Below are 17,235 nucleotides of genomic sequence, written 5' to 3' on the forward strand. Positions count from 1 at the left end.
AACATTGAATGGATTACTACTATTATTATTTATTTTTCTTTGCGCAAGACACCTGCACTTTATGATTCATTGGGGAGATTATTACATGGACCTCTGCACGTAATATTGTATGGACTACCAATATATGTTTAACCCCCCCTTCCCCTTTTTTCTCTCTCTGCAAAGTGCCTGGTATAAGTACTGCCCCATTTTTGTCCAATAAATGCAGCTGATCTCTGCGACCTGTGTATGTGCTGTGTGACTGGGCACTTCAGCCCTCACTGGGTACCCATCTTTACATCTTAAACTGTATGTTAAATTATGTATGCAAGTTTTTAAGAAATTGAATTAATAAAAATTGTTTTTTATCGCTAAACTCAATGTCCTCCTCTCTTTCTGCTAGAACTCTGTGTGGCATTGACCTGGTCTCTAATCTGAGCTGCTGTTAACCTGCGATTTCTGAGGCTGGTGACTCGGATAAACTTATCCTCAGAAGCAGAGGTGACTCTTGGTCTTCCTTTCTTGGGGCGGTCCTCATGTGAGCCAGTTTCTTTGTAGCGCTTGATGGTTTTTGCAACTTCACTTGGGGACACTTTCAAAGTTTGCCCAATTTTTCGGACTGACTGACATTTATTTCTTAAAGTAATGATGGCCACTCGTTTTTCTTTACTTAGCTGCTTTTTTCTTGCCATAATACAAATTCTAACAGTCTATTCAGTAGGACTATCAGCTGTGTATCCACCTGACTTCTGCACAACTGATGCTCCCAACCTAATTTATAAGGCAAGAAATCCCACTTATTAAACCTGACAGGGCACACCTGTGAAGTGAAAACCATTTCCGGTGACTACTTCTTAAAGCTCATCAAGAGAATGCCAAGAGTGTGCAAAGCAGTCATCAAAGCAAAAGGTGGCTACTTTGAAGAACCTAGAATATAAGACATATTTTCAGTTGTTTCACACTTTTTTGTTAAGTATATAATCCTACATGTGTTAATTCATAGTTTTGATGCCTTCAGTCCAAAATTAATGGGTATGCTTCAGATTTTTCCGCAATGATAATCCACAGCGTAAATTTCCGCAGCATGTGCACAGTGTTGCACAGCTTCTGGATACCCACAGTTGCAGTATAAAACTTCACAGAGCAGATTACTGGGGATGACAAGCTTTTACTTCTCAGAACATGAAGTAAAGGAAAAAACGCACAGTCACACAGTACTGCATCAGGAAATAAGAACAAAATAGAAAATACAAGAGAGACTTTTTTTCTTTCACAATACAGTAAACAAGGAAACTTTACACAACATCGCCATCTACTGTCAGATCAGCATAAAGTCCTCCTTCACACAAACAAAGAAGTCCACAACTGTTGCATATACCAACACACAGCACATGCGGGTTATCAGTGAGGACCATGGGGCACGCATTACCAAGCGTTTAAGCGTTTTCGCTTCGAAAATTCCGCAGCAAAAACGCTTGAAAAACGCACAGTGGGCACGCAGCCTCAAAGTCACTTCAAAACTGAACAGGTCCCTATAAAAATAAGTTTTGTAAATTTCCTTGAAAAAAATGAAAAATAACTGCTACATTTTTAAATCTTCTAAAATGCTCACAAAATAAAACAACATTTTACAAATGGTGCTGATGTAAAGCAGACATGAGGGAAATGTTATTTAGTACTGTTTTTGTGTGGTATGACTATTGGGATTAAAGGCATAATCAATCATAGTTTGAAAAGTGCAATTTTTAAAACATTTTTGCCAAGTTTCTGATATTTTTATAAATAAACGCAAACCATATCAGCCTAAATTTACCATTGTTTTTTGTGATGCATGATACTTTATAATAGTCTCGAAAGCTATGGGATATGTTGAAGCATTCCAGAGTTATTACTATATAAAGTGACACTGGTCAGATTTAAAAAAAATTGGTTTTGTCATGAAGGGGTTAAGCCACTTTGTTACCATTTTGGCAGTATGCTTCGGGTCATTGTCCATTTGGAGGACCCATTTCTGCTCAAGCTTTAACTTCCTGGCTGATATCTTGAGATGTTCCTTCAGTATTGCCACATAATCTTCATTTCTCATGAAGCCATCTATTTTGTGATGTGCACCAAGTCCCTCTTGCAGCAAAGCAACCCCACAACATGATGCTGCCGCCCCCGTGTTTCACAGTTGGAATGGTGTTCTTAGGCTTCTAAGCTTCTCCCTTTTTCCTCTAAACTTAACGATGGTCATTATGCACAAAAAGTTAAATTCTAGTTTCATCAGACCACATTACATGTCTCCAAAAATTAAGGTCTGAGTTCCTGTGTGCATTTGCAAACATTAATCTGGCTTTTTTATGTTTCTTTTGGAGTAATGGCTTCTTCCTGGCAGAGTGGTCTTTCAGCCCATGTTGATACAGTACTCGTTTCACTGTGAATTGTCACTCTGCCAATCTTACTAGCTTCTGCCATCCTCTTCACAAGGTCTTTTGCTTTTGTCCTGGGGTTGATATGCACATGTCGGACCAAAGCACGTTCATCTCTGGGACACAGAACCCGTCTCTTTCCTGAGTGGTATGATGGCTGGACATTCCAATCTTGTTTGTACTTGCATATAATTGTTTGTACAGATGAACGAGGCACCTTCAGATATCTTGAAATTGTACCTAAGGATAAGCCAGACTTGTGCAAGTCTACAATTCTCTTCCTGATATCTTGGCTGATTTCTTTACACTTTCCCATGATGCTACACATAGAAGCAGTGTGTTTCAGGTGTGCATTAAAATACATCCACAGGTGTGTCTCTAATTGACTCAGATGTTGCCCAAAAAACTATTAGAAGCTTCCAAACACATGGCATCATCATATGGGCAGTCCAGAATTGTTTAAATACATAGTAATCTTAGTGTATGTAAACTTTTGACTTTGCAGTAAGTAATAAAAATGCCTTAAAACAATCTCTCTCTCATTATTCTGGCATTTGGCAAATATTAAAAATGATGGTAATCCTAATTGACCTAAAACAGGAAAGGTTTATACTTATTTCATGTCAGATATTGAGAAAAACATGCATATGTGTCTTTTTATATAGTGTATGTAAACTTCTGGTTTCAACTGTATATATGTATATATGTGCACATCTCATTGCTATAGCAAATCAGTGGGAGTCATCAACAGTGATAAAGTAATAGAAAAAAGGAAGAAAATTGAATCCTTAGAGGAAAAGTAAGATAATTTGTCTAAAAAATGCCAGTGTAAGGAGGCTCATAAGCTCCCCGGGGAGCCATTGCATGGTTTATAAGCCTCCTTACTCTGGCATTTCACTCTCCTCACTGGGATCTAAGGGGTAAAGTTTTTCCTTCTGAAGTCTCTCACACAGCTAAATCAGATCTCATGCTTTGCACTGCTGAGGGGCAACACCCCGAAACACCATGGCTGCAAATTGAGATTCTAGTTTGCCATTTATCCTAAATCATGTGGCAAGGCTTGTTAAAAGGTTGATATTGACTTTTAGGATTGCTACTTCTAATAGGTTGCACTGGAAGAGACAGTTTGCAAGTTTTAGGTGGAATTTCTCTTCAATAAAAATACTTTGATTACACCAGTGATTTTTTTCCTTTCTTACAGACTGGACCAGTCATTGGGGAAGCCCTCACTGTTTCTTTCTGGATAGATTCCACTTCCTACCACTATGAAATGGAATAAATGCTATGTTTTAGAGAAATTAACAATAGTAATGGTAATAATCTGACACCATATGATGGCAAATCCAAGCAATACGCCGTCATTTGTAACAATGGGAAAGCCTTTTTTTAAGAGGTTGTCCAGAATAAGGATGCCATATTTCATCGCTTTGTGGAAGAATAGGTAAATCGTTTCTCATGTTATATTCTCTGAACTGTAAATCGTAAACGGTTTCACAAATTTGGTTGAATGCCAGTAGACCCAAAAAATGCTAATTTCTAATAGTAAATTTAAAAATGACTTTTTTTTACTTTTATTTATTTCCAGATAAAGTGAAAGATCGAGGCTCTAATACAATTGGGTCAAGATTGAACCGTGTCGAGGACAAGGTAAGAAAATAAGATAAAACCATATATATTTATATTATGCACAGCTACTACTTACACATACACACATGGAGTACAGGATATACAGACAATTACCACATACTACATACAGAATATTCCTCACTCTCTGAAAAAGTGTAAAATACATAATGGTGCATCCAGACACCAATTCTACAGCGCTGCTCACACACTGCAAAGAGTCTAAATACCTGTGGTCATCTGTGACTTGCACACACAAGTTAAGGTGGCCACACACAATAACTGAACGTTGATTGCTGGTTCGGCCGTCCACTACCTCTCCCAACTCTCATACACGAGAAGGTTTGGCTTGGTTAAATGTTCATGTGTTTTCAAAGTGGAGAACTGTGAAAATCACTGCCAAACGGCTCTGGCAGCAGCTTATCACCTGAATAACAAAAGGGTCAGGCATTAAGGGTCAGGCAGTTTGAATTTTACCTCCTCTGACCTCATCTGTCAGGGAAGAGTCTGGATGTCCCCTTAGACTATTAGCTTAGTCTATTGTGTATGGAGGCTTAAAGGGGTTTTCCATTACTCAGACAACTACATCTCAATCCATATGTGTGTCCCCCAGTAAAATAATAACACCTATACTCACCTCCAGTGCCAGCACTATTCCAGCGGTGTCTGCACTGGCTCTCCTGGGGATTGCATGTGTCATGGGTGTGTCAGAAGTGACAGACAGTCATCCTGCAGTTGGTTGCAGGAGATCTCTTCATTTGGCCTTACAGACAACTTCTTAGAATATGTATCTCTAGGACCCAGGGGCTAGCTTCCTCTGGCTAATTAACACCCTGGCCTGGATGTATAAATACCTGTTGTGAGCCAGAGGGAGGTGCCAGCGATATTCATTGCCCCTTGTGAAGGCTTGAGCAAGAGCAGTACTTCTTCCTCTCTGGTGCTAGAGAACGTGTGCGCATTTGTCTGGAGTCGAGTAAAGCTAAGCGATTTTCCCTTGTTTGTCCCCCATTGTTGTCTTTAGTGTTCAGTGGGGATCAACTAGTGCTCATCCTTTCTGTTCCCTAGCCTGAGCCTAATGCCAGGGATAGACAGGCTGAGGTACTCGTGCGGCGATTGGTGAAGAACCAATAAAGGGACATTAGTGGAGACAGGGTGACACTAGATCAGCCTAGGAGTTCTCCACTCCCCACTTTCCCTAGTCTGAGTTCCCTTTCCGTTTTACCTTTGTGTTGCACTTAGTCTTTCCCACACCTTACGTGACAGCATGACATTATGTCTCATGATTCCTAGGGGCAATCAGTGCTGACTTTACTCTCCCCGCCTTTGGCCAACTTGCATACATCCAGAGGAAGTGAGAGATGTTGCTGCTCTTACTTCCTCCGGATGTACAGATATGTGCTATAACTGGAGGCAGGAAGAGTGAAGCCAGCGCTGATTGGCAGCAGGGATCACTTGACATAACAATGTCACGTGATTCCAAGGAGAGCCAATGCCGACATGGCTGGAACACTGGAGGGGAGTATAGGTGTTATTATTTTACTGAGGGCAAAAATATATATATGGAGAAGGAGATGTCCGAGTAGTAGAAAACCCCTTTAAGTGTTGGCTACTACTTTCATGGATGTGGACAGAAAGCTCTTTCTGAGTTCATTAAGTAGTTCAATCTGACAAAGGTTTCCAATAGAGTTGGTGCGAGTCAATTCGCAGGACCCAGTCCATCAGCCACATCCATAATCTGTGACGGCTGCATCGGAGCCCTGAGAACCACCTCCTACATCCCGGCATCCACTGCTGTTCTACTGATTAGCCGGCCTGATGCAATGTCACATATGCATCATGCTGTAACCATAAAGATGCAGCTAATCAGAAGAGAAGCAGGGAATCTTGGAAGGTAGAAGGCAGGTCTTGAGGCTCCTGTCCAGCATCCAAAGATTACTGACGTGGCCGATGGACCGAGTGCTGCGAAACGAATCGCACCAACTATAGTTTTCAATTAAAACAACAATGTCTAAATGGCTAACCAATATTGCATTAAAGGATCTATCTACTTTATTTCTCCCCAAAACTGTGCCTCTCTTGTCCATGGGGTGTGTCTGGTATTGCAACTCAGTGCCCCATTGATTTGGTTAGGGATAAGCTACAATATCAGGCAGCGCTCATGGGTAGTGTGAAATGTGTATGGAGTGTGGTCTGTATCTATGCTATTCTCTTTGTTTGAATTTTTTTTTATATATTTGTAGGTAACTCAAATGGATCATAAACTCAATCTCATAACCGATATGATTCACCACCTGATAGCAAACCAACAAAGCGGTCAGTCTACCAACAGAACACCGCACCGGAGCAACTCTCTGAACGACGGGAGCAACCTCTCCAGTACTCTGCCTACCTACCAACAGTTAACAGTGCCAAGACGAGACCAAGATAATGCATCTTGATGAACAAACACAAACTAGTTCTTCTACTGTCCTCAATGCAGATATTCATTATTTTAATGAATGCATTTATAAGCAGAAAGTAAAATGAATGATGAAATTAGACTGAGTATGGAGTAAGTGTGTAACACTGTAAAGGACGTCTTGTCTATTCTCTGTAGATCCTATCAGGGTTCATTGAAGGTTTCTTAGAGGAAGGGACATGGAACATATGTGTATTGCTCCATGTAGAAACATGCAAGAAAGCATCTGATACATTGATGAATCCTTTCTCAGGAAGATTGTAGCTCATCGGCCTGTGGGATCGTAAATCGCTACGGGTCGTGCTGTAAAACTGGCAATACAACTGAACAATTACCCTGATTTTTTTTATTGTATTAAAATACACTTTTTACATTGATTTTCAATTTTTGGGGGGCCTAAAATGACAATTCATTTGAGAAAAATAGAAATAAATATTGTACTGTAGAAAATTACACTTCTTTTTTTTTTACAATGTATTTTTGGTAAAAATGGTATTAAAGAGTTAATTTTTCTTTATGATTTCTGATCACAATTTTTTTTTCTGGAATATTTTTTGACATCTGATCAAATGTATTGTATTTTCTCAAAATGTTGATATTTGCACATTGATTGGTTTAAAACAGTGATGGCGAATCTTTTAGAGACCGAGTGCCCAAACTGCAATCCAAAACCCACTTATTTATCGCCAAGTGCCAACACGGCAATTTATCCTAAATATTGAGGTTTTACTGATACAAACAACTGATACAAAGAGCAGGCGAGGGCAGCATAGAGCAGCCACAGACAGGAGCAGGGGTAAGAGACTGCAGAAATAAAGAATGTGCTCACCCACATCCTGGTATATATGCTGGCCCTCCCCTCAATCCTGGTATATATGCTGGCCCTCCCCTCAATCCTGGTATATGTGCTGGCCCTCCCCTCAATCCTGGTATATATGCTGCCCCCCCGTCAATCCTGGTATATATGCTGGCCCTCCCCTCAATCCTGGTATATATGCTGGCCCTCCCTTCAATCCTGGTATATATGCTGGCCCTCCCCTCAATCCTGGTATATATGCTGGCCCTCCCCTGAATCCTGGTATATATGCTGCCCCCCCTCAATCCTGGTATATATGCTGGCCCTCCCCTCAATCCTGGTATATATGCTGCCCTCCCCTCAATCCTGGTATATATGCTGGCCCTCTCTTCAATCCTGGTATTATATGCTGGCCCTCTCTTCAATCCTGGTATATATGCTGGCCCTCTCCCCTCAATCCTGGTATATATGCTGCCCCCCCTCAATCCTGGTATATATGCTGGCCCTCCCCTCAATCCTGGTATATATGGTGGGCCTCCCCTCAATCCTGGTATATATGCTGGCCCTCCCTTCAATCCTGGTATATATGCTGGCCCTCCCCTCAATCCTGGTATATATGCTGGCCCTCCCCTGAATCCTGGTATATATGCTGGCCCTCCCTTCAATCCTGGTATATATGCTGGCCCTCCCCTCAATCCTGGTATATATGCTGGCCCTCCCTTCAATCCTGGTATATATGCTGGCCCTCTCTTCAATCCTGGTATATATGCTGGCCCTCCCCTCAATCCTGGTATATATGCTGCCCTCCCCTCAATCCTGGTATATATGCTGGCCCTCCCCTCAATCCTGGTATATATGCTGGCCCTCCCCTCAATCCTGGTATATATGCTGGCCCTCCCCTCAATCCTGGTATATATGCTGGCCCTCCACTCAATCCTGGTATATATGCTGGCCCTCCCCTCAATCCTGGTATATATGCTGGCCCTCCCCTCAATCCTGGTATATATGCTGGCCCTCCCCTCAATCCTCGTATATATGCTGGCCCTCCCCTCAATCCTGATATATATGCTGGCCCTCCCCTCAATCCTGGTATATATGCTCCCTCTCCCCCCCCCCCCCAGCCATTGTGCATATTAAAAAAAAAAAAAAAACATAATAAACCCTCCTCCTCACCTTCCTTCTTCTCCCGCGCAGCGTCCTCTCCTGTAGTCGGCACATCTAGCTGAAGTGTATTGCCGCGCACGTACTAGCCAGGTCCGTGCGCGCTGCAGTACACGCTGCCGGCCAATCAGAGGCCAGCTGCTGCTGGCCTCTGATTGGCCAGCTGCTGCTGGCCTCTGATTGGCCAGCCGACGTCATGCTGGCCTCTGATTTGCCGGCAGCCGCTTCTGATTGTCCGGAAGTCGCTAGCCTCTGATTGGCCGGCCAACGTCATGCTGGTCTCTGATTGGCCAGAAGCCGCAGGTCTCTGATTGGCCGGCCGAATTCATGCTGGCCTCTGATTGGAAGGAAGCCGCTGGCCTCTGATTGGCCGGCTGACGTCATGCTGGCCTCTGATTGGCCGGCAGACGCTGGCCTCTGATTGACCGGTCGACGTCATGCTGGCCTCTGATTGGCCGGCAGCCGCTTCTGATTGTCTGGAAGCCGCTAGCCTCTGATTGTCCGGCCGAATTCATGCTGGCCTCTGATTGACCGGCCGATGTCATGCTGGCCTCTGATTGGCCGGTAGCGTGTATTGCCGCGCTCGGGCCTGGCTAGTTCGTGCGCAGCAATACACTTCAGCTCGATGTGTTTCCGTCCGAGAGAGATCGCACATCTAGCTGCAGTAGCGGAGCTGGTGCCGGCACTCGGCGGCTCAGAGTTCTCCCCGCCGGCCCGATCCAGTAGCGCTAGTGCTGCGGCCATGGTGCCCCCCAGGAGGGCTCTGCTGCCCCCTCTGCACACTGCCATAGGTTCCCAGCACTGGTGTAAAGCATTTCTTCTTTTACAGCTGACGACCCAAAATTGGGGATATTCTGAAAAAAAATAAAATGGCCAGTCTGCATTATATATGGTGGAAGTGAGAATGTATCATCTGGATAAGGGGGTGGTCTTCACAGAGGGGTCTATGGAGAGATGTCACTTTATAAGGAGCACATAGCATGGAATACCGGGGGGAAGCCTTCTGGCTCCTTATGTTGCTCCAGTCCGGAATGCTCCACTATGGTCCATCCTTCTATAGTTCTTCTCTTACACTTTCTGCTGGTCGGTATATGGACGTATTCGCTCTATGCTGACAGGCGCTCCCTTAGTATAGCCCATGTAATGCACGGCACCACAATGTTGTAGGTTCTGACTACTGTGTAAAAAAACACCCACCCAGAGACCGCCATAATCTTATAGTCTGGGTGTGAATACGCTGTAGGTAGAGCTACACTTTTGTTGTGGAAATTTTGGTAATTTTATTTACCTTTTTGCATTTACCCGAATGAGGCTTGTGAGAAATCCTTAAATATGCTGCAGATTTCTCCTGTATGATGCTGACCAATCATAAGCAAGCAGCAACACTCAAAGAAAAGAAGAACACGCCCCCACCATAGCTCAAAGCGGGTTTCTTAGGGTATAAAGCTACGTTCTCACTATGAGTTTTTAGTGAGTTTTTACGCTGCATATTTTAGAAATAATGCAAGTAACCTATCTTAATGGGTGCAGAAATTCTGCAACATCAAAAACTCACCAAAAGCTCATCGTGGGAACCTAGCCTAAGATGTGTAATGATGGAGAGTCCTGATCTCCTGGTCTAACCTTCTGCATGATTAGAAAGCAGAGGTAACAGCTCTTAGACAAGGAAGGAGCCGCACAGCTGAGTTTCTCTGTGTCACATTACAAACCCTTTTATTGACTCTTCTGATTATGGAGTGTGCCAGTATCACACTTATGTCTTCTGTGCTCAAGCAACTTGTATTCTTTCTGCAGTGATATTAGGCTGTTATTACACCTCACACAGGAGCAGTGTGTTCTGGGTTACTTCTATGGTGAAATGCAATGACAGTCTGCTCTAATCTCACTGCAGAATGAGTACAAGTTGAGCACAACGGATCTAAGTGTGATACTGACACTGTGCTCTCATTTCTGGACAGGCAGTTTGGGATAGGCGCAGAACAGCAGAGGTGAGAGTGCCATAAGAGGAGGAGAGCTGTTAGAAAGGTTTGTAATGTTGCACAACTAAACTCTCTTGTGCTGCCCCTTCACCCACAGAGACCTTAACTGAAAGGTATTAGTCAGTTGTGTGCTCTAATCATGCAGGAGGTTAGCCCAGGAGACCAGGTCTGTATCCTTACATCTTAGACACTGAGAAATCTGCTCTAAGCTATGGTGGGGATGTGATCATCTTTCTTTTCAGTGTTGTCGTCTGCTTATAATTGGTCAGCATCATGCAGGGAGAAGAATTTCGCACCCCCAGTGAAAACTATGATAACATCTACTTGGACTTAATTTTTTTTAACTCATTAGGCGCCAAATACTTTCATTGCTAATATCTCTGCAAATGAAAGATAAAATAGAAAGAGCATGGATGAGATACCAGGACACTGTGTGTGGCACTTTATTATTATTATTTATTATTCTAGCTCCATTTATTCCATGGTGCTTTACATGTGAAAAAGGGGGTATACATAGCAAACACAATTGCAAAAATCTTGAACAAAAACGCAATGGCAAACTGGTACTGGAGGAGAGAGAACCCTACCTGCGATGTCTCACAATCTTCAAGGGATGGGTGAGGATACAGTAGGTGAGGGTAGAGCTGGTCATGCAGCGGTGTGGTGGAGCAATGATTACTGCAGGTTGTAGGCTTTTCGGAAGAGGTGGGTTTTCAGGTTCCTTTAGAAGGTTTCCACGGTAGGCGAGAGTCTGATGTTTTGGGGTAGAGAGTTCTAGAGTAGGGGATGCACGGGAGAAATCTTGTATGCAATTGTGAGAAGAAACGATAAGAGGGGAGTAGAGAAGGAGATCTTGTGAGGATCGTAGGTTGCGTGTAGGTGTGTACCGGGAGACTAGGTCACAGATGTATGGAGGAGACAGGTAGTGAATGGCTTGGTATGCCACGGTTAGGGTTTTGAACTGGAGTCACTGGGCAATGGGGAGTCAGTGAAGCATTTGACAGAGAGGAGAGGCCGGGGAGTAGGCGGAAGGCAGGTGGATTAGTCGGGCAGCAGAGTTTAGGATAGATTGGAGGGGTACGGGAGTGTTAGCGGGGAGGCCACAGAGCAGGAGGTTGTAGTAGTCGAGGCGGGAGATGATGAGGGCGTGCACTAGTGTTTTTGCAGATTCATGGTTGAGGAATATGCGGATCCATGTTTTTGAGTTGGAGTCGGCAGGAGGAGGAAAGGGCTTTGATATGTGGCTTGAAGGAGAGGTTAGAGTCCAGGGTTACTCTGATGCAGCGAGCTTGTGGGACTGGGGAAAGTGGACAGCCATTGATTTTGATGGATAGGTCAGATGGGGAGGCTGAGTGAAATGGGGGAAAGATGATGAATTCTGTTTTATCCATGTTAAGTTTTAGAAATCTAGCAGAGAAGAAGGATGAGATAGCGAACAGACATTTTGGGGTTCTGGTTAGTAAGGAGGTGATATCAGGTCCAGAGAGGTAAATCTGTGTGTCGTTAGCATAGAGATGATACTGAAAGCCGTGGGACTCTATGAGCTGTCCCAGGCCGAAGGTGTAGATGGAGAAGAGCAGGGGTCCTATGACTTAACCTTGGGGAACACTGACAGATAGGATGCGAGATGAGGAGGTGGTGTGTGAGTGAGAAACACTGAAGGTTCTGTCTGTTAAGTATGAGTAGATCCAAGATTATTATGATCTGCAACATAAACTAGGGAAAGAAGGGGAGAGCTGTCCCCACAGTAAGACTAAGCTGAGTCCCTACGTTGTAGCAGGCAACCTGTTCCTTGTGAACAGGCCCGCCTTCGTCCTCGGCTAGTCTGAACGGAGACCTATAGAGAAAGGAAGGGGTCCCTAAAAGAACTAAGGACTGGGACAAAAATGGGACACCTCCTAACAGAAGTTGTTGCAGAGCAAAAGAAAAACTGACAAAAGTACTAGAGGTCCAGAGGACCAAGCAAACTAGAGATAGATAGGCACAAAAGCACCTGGCTAGAAAGACAGTCTAAACAACACTGAAGTCTAGCAAGGCCAGAAGGGCGGAGCTGGAATAAATAGGAAGATGGTCACGTGACCGCAAAACACAAGATAGAAACAAAAACAAACAGGAGGGTTCTAACAGTACCCCCTCTTTTATGAGGATCCTCCGGATCCTCCAGGCCCAGGCCTATCTGGAAATCTCCTGTGGAAAGCTCTGACAAGTCTAGGGGCAGAGACATCATCCGCCTTAACCCAGGAGTTATTCCTCGGGACCGAAACCTTTCCAAGCGACGAGATACTGCAATCTCCCTCTATGCTCTCTGGAATTCAGGATACGAGAAATTTCATATTCGCCGTCTTCCACCACCGGAGGAACTGTGACAGTGGCCTCCCTATCCGATACATCAGCCTTTTTCAACAAGGAAACATGAAACACAGGATTAATCTTCCAGGAGGAGGGAACCTCCAACCTAACAGCAGACTGGTTAACCACCTGAAGCACCTTAAAAGGCCCCACAAACTTCGGACCCAATTTTTTAGAGGAAATCCTCAATCGCAGATTCTTTGAGGACAACCAAACCATGTCACCCACAGTAAACAAAACCTCTTTACATTTCCTGTTAAAATACTTCTTGGACTTTTTGTTAGCCTCTTGAAGGTTACAACGTACATTAGTCCAAACTCTCTCCAAATCACCGGAAAAATTCTCCTCCTCCGGCACCGCCGACCGCAATTTGGAGAAAGAACCAAAAGACGGATGTCTCCCAGTACAACAAAAAAAGAACACCCAGCAGAGGAGGATGTATGGTTGTTAAGAGCAAATTCTGCGAGTGGCAGAAACTCAGACCACCCCTCTTGATTGTCTGCCACAAATCAACGCAAAAACTGTTCCACATCCTGGTTCTTTCTTTCAGTCTGTCCATTAGACTCAGGATGATAACCAGACGAAAATGACAAATGGACTCCCAACCTGTCACAAAAAGCACGCCAAAAGCGAGCCACAAACTGAGGTCTCCTATCAGAAACAATGTCGGTGGGAACGCCATGGTGCCTGACAATTTCCTTAACAAACGCCTTAGCGAGAGTCTTAGCGCAGGGTAGCTTAATGAATGGAACCAAATGACACATCTTGCTAAAACGGTCCACGACCACCCAGATGTCAGTGAAACCCTCGGACATAGGAAGGTCAGTAATAAAATCCATTGCCAAATGCGTCCAAGGCGCACTAGGAACCTCCAGAGGTCAAAGCAACCCCGCAGCAGGGGTATGGGAAGCCTTTGACCTAGCACACACCGTACACTGACGCACCCACTTGATGACTTCCTTCTGCCACCCGGGCCACCAAAAACTGCGACTGATAAGTCTCTTAGTCCCAGAAATTCCTGGATGACCTGCCAACCAAGACTCATGATACCCCACAAACAAATCTCTCCTAGAGGTTCTAGGCACAAACAATCTCCCATGAGGAGTGTTAGATGGGGCATCCTCTTGGGCTTTCAGAATCCCTTCTTCCAAAACAGAGTCTAATGCTGCTACCACAACTCCTTCCTGTAAAATGCTCTCCTCCTCCTCGGTACCAACCATGGGGGAAAAGCTGCGAGATAAAGCATCGGCTTTAACATTCCTAGTACCAGGGATATAGGTAACAGAAAAATTAAACCGAGAAAAAAAAAGTGCCCACCTAGCTTGACGGGCATTCAAGCGTTTGGCAGCATCCAGATAGATCAAATTCTTATGATCTGTGAAAACCTGAACAGGAAATTTAGCACTTTCCAAGAAATGATGCCAATGTTCAAACGCAAGTTTAATAGCCAACAATTCCCGATTACCAACATCGTAATTAAGTTCGGTTTCTGAAAATTTTTTTGAAAAAAAATCACAGGGATGTACTCCATCCTTGTTCTCCTGAGACAAAACTGCACCGACCCCCACCGAAGAAGCATCAACCTCGACCAAAAAAGGCTTGGTCTCATCAGGCTGCATAAGGATAGGGGCAGAACTGAACCTCTCCTTGAGATACACAAAAGCTTCAATGGCCTCAGTAGTCCACTGGACCGTATTCGCACCTTTCCTGGTGAGATCAGTCAGTGGCTTAACAATTATAGAAAAATTCTTAATGAATTTCCAGTAATAATTGGCGAAACCCAAAAATCTCTGTATCGATTTCAAACCAATAGGCCTAGGCCATTCCTGCACAGCCTGAACTTTCACCGGGTCCATCTCAAAGCCCTCGCTGGAGATAATGTAGCCCAAAAAACTAATTCTCTGCACAGCGAACTCACATTTCTCCAGCTTAGCAAAAAGTGAATTATCACTCAATAACTGCAACACCTCACGTACGCTCTGCCAATGGGAATCCAGATCTGGTGAATAAATCAGAATGTCATCCAAATACACAACCACATTCTTGCCAATCAAAGGTCTCAGGATGTCATTAATAAGGTTCTGAAAAAAACGCGGGTGCATTGGTAAGACCGAAGGGCATCACCAGATTCACAAAATGACCTACCGGAGTGTTTCATCACCCTCCTTCATTCGTAACAAATTGTATGCCCCCCGGAGATCAATTTTATAGAACCACTTGGTCCCCACTAACTGGTTAAACAAGTCTGGAATTAACGGCAATGGGTAGGAATTGCGTACGGTAATCTTATTAATTTCACGAAAGTCCAGACATGGACGTAAACCACCGTCTTTTTTTTTTAACAAAGAAAAATCCAACGGCCACAGGCGACTTAGAAGGTCTAATGTGACCAGCAGCCAAGCTCGTCTGTATGTATTCCTCCAAGGCCTTTCTTTCAGGGATAGTCAGATTTAATAAGCGACTCTTGGGAAGAGTAGCTCCAGAAACAAACTCAATGGTGCAATCATAGTCCCTATGAGGAGGTAAAACTTGCGACTCCTCCTCTGAAAAAACCTTCCAAAAATCCTGAATAGGTACAGGTAATTTCCCTTTTTCCACAGCCGCAATGCGACCATTACAACATTTATCATAGCACTTAGGACTCCAAGACTTAGGCTGAGTTCACACGATGCGTTTTTCATGCGTTTCCGTGGCGTTTTTGCAGTTGCGTAAACGCCGCGGAAACGCATGAAAAACGCATGGTAGAAGGGCAGCAATGTTCCCCAATTGAAATCCGCATGTGCTGTGCCCATGATGCGGATTTTTCCGCAGCGTAAACGCTGCTGTCAAAAATCCGCAGCATGTCAATTAATTTTGCGGAAACGCTGCTCTTTTGCCGCCATTGACTTGCATTAGACCGCATGGAATCCGCATCACTGTATATGTTGATGCGCTTTTCATGCGGTCTAATGTGCGGATGGTACCCGGGTGTGGATGAGAGGACTCTCATCCAGACCCAGGTACCATTAAAAAAAAAAGAATAAAATAAAAAATATATATATTCTCACCTTCTGACGGCCCGCGCTGCGTCCTGCCGGCTTCCCGGGCACTTCGCGGTTGAATGAAGGACCTTCGCTGACGTCAGAGTCATGTGACGGGTCACGTGACGCTGACGTCGGAAGGTCCTAAAGTCTTCACTGCCGGCAGCCGGGACCGATGAAGCAGGACACCGGGGGCCATCAGAGGGTAAAGTATAGATTTATTTTTTATTTTTTGACATTCACACACTATATAAATCCATGCCGGTTGCATGGATTTATATAGTGTGAAGTTGACAAGCACTTTCCAAGTGATGCTAAAATCGCTTGGGAAGCGCTTGTCAACCCGCATGCGGAAATGAAAGTGAAGACCGCTTCATTTCCGCATGTCCCTGGCAGGAAACCGCATGTACAATCCGCATGCGTTTTTTCCTGCCAGAGAGATGCAGAAACGCTCAGGAAAAAATCCTGAGCATTTCTGCATCGTGTGCACATACCCTTAATCTCATTAGTAGACCAGTCCAGTAAAGGATTGTGCAGTTTTAACCAAGGCAAACCTGCACATGCGGATTTCAATTGGGGAACATTGCTGCCCTTCTACCATGCGTTTTTCATGCGTTTCCGCGGCGTTTACGCAACTGCAAAAACGCCGCGGAAACGCATGAAAAACGCATCATGTGAACTCAGCCTCAGGCTATGTGCCCACGTTGCAGAAATGAAGCAGAAAATTTCTGCTTCATTTCTGCAAGTCCTCTCCCGGAAAAACGCATGCGGAATTCCGCACGCGTTTATCGCGCGTTTTTCATGCGTTTATCTCGCGTTTTCCACATGCGGAATTGCCTTGCGTTTTTAATGCATTGCACAAGGCAATTCCGCTTGCGGAAACGCAAAATTAATTGACATGCTGCGGATTTTTGAACGCAGCATAAAAGCTGCAGAAAAATCCGCAGCATGTGCATAGAACTTGCGGAATCCCCTTGGGGACCATGGGGTGCGGATTACCATGCGTTTTACAAGCATTTCCGCTGCGGAAATTCCGCATCAAAAACGCTTGTAATCCGCAACGTGGGCACGCAGCCTAAAAGCAAAAGTATAAATACTAATTATTTATCAAAGCTGGACAAAATCTAGAAACCATATAATAAAACTGGCATAAAATATAGTGCTGAACAAGAGTTTAGGGAGAGATGTACAACTGGCACTGGCCTTTGAAAGGGATTGTGTAATCGCACAAAACTAGCAAAAATGTAAAGTGCCTGTAAAACAAGGAACGTGCAATTTACCTCTTAGTAAAAATCCTATTCTTTCTCAAGAACGGGAGGAATTTTAATTTCATGATTTTTTTTTAATCAAATAATTTTTATTGAAAAACTCCAAATACAAATTTTCCATCTTTCAAATAACATACATGACATAGTAATTCCATAGTATAAAACATGAACAAAGTATCTGAACTTCAATT

Source organism: Phyllobates terribilis, unplaced genomic scaffold (assembly GCF_046119375.1).
Source record: "Phyllobates terribilis strain yellow unplaced genomic scaffold, ASM4611937v1 Scaffold_462__1_contigs__length_1437853, whole genome shotgun sequence".
NCBI classification, from domain to species: domain Eukaryota; kingdom Metazoa; phylum Chordata; class Amphibia; order Anura; family Dendrobatidae; genus Phyllobates; species Phyllobates terribilis.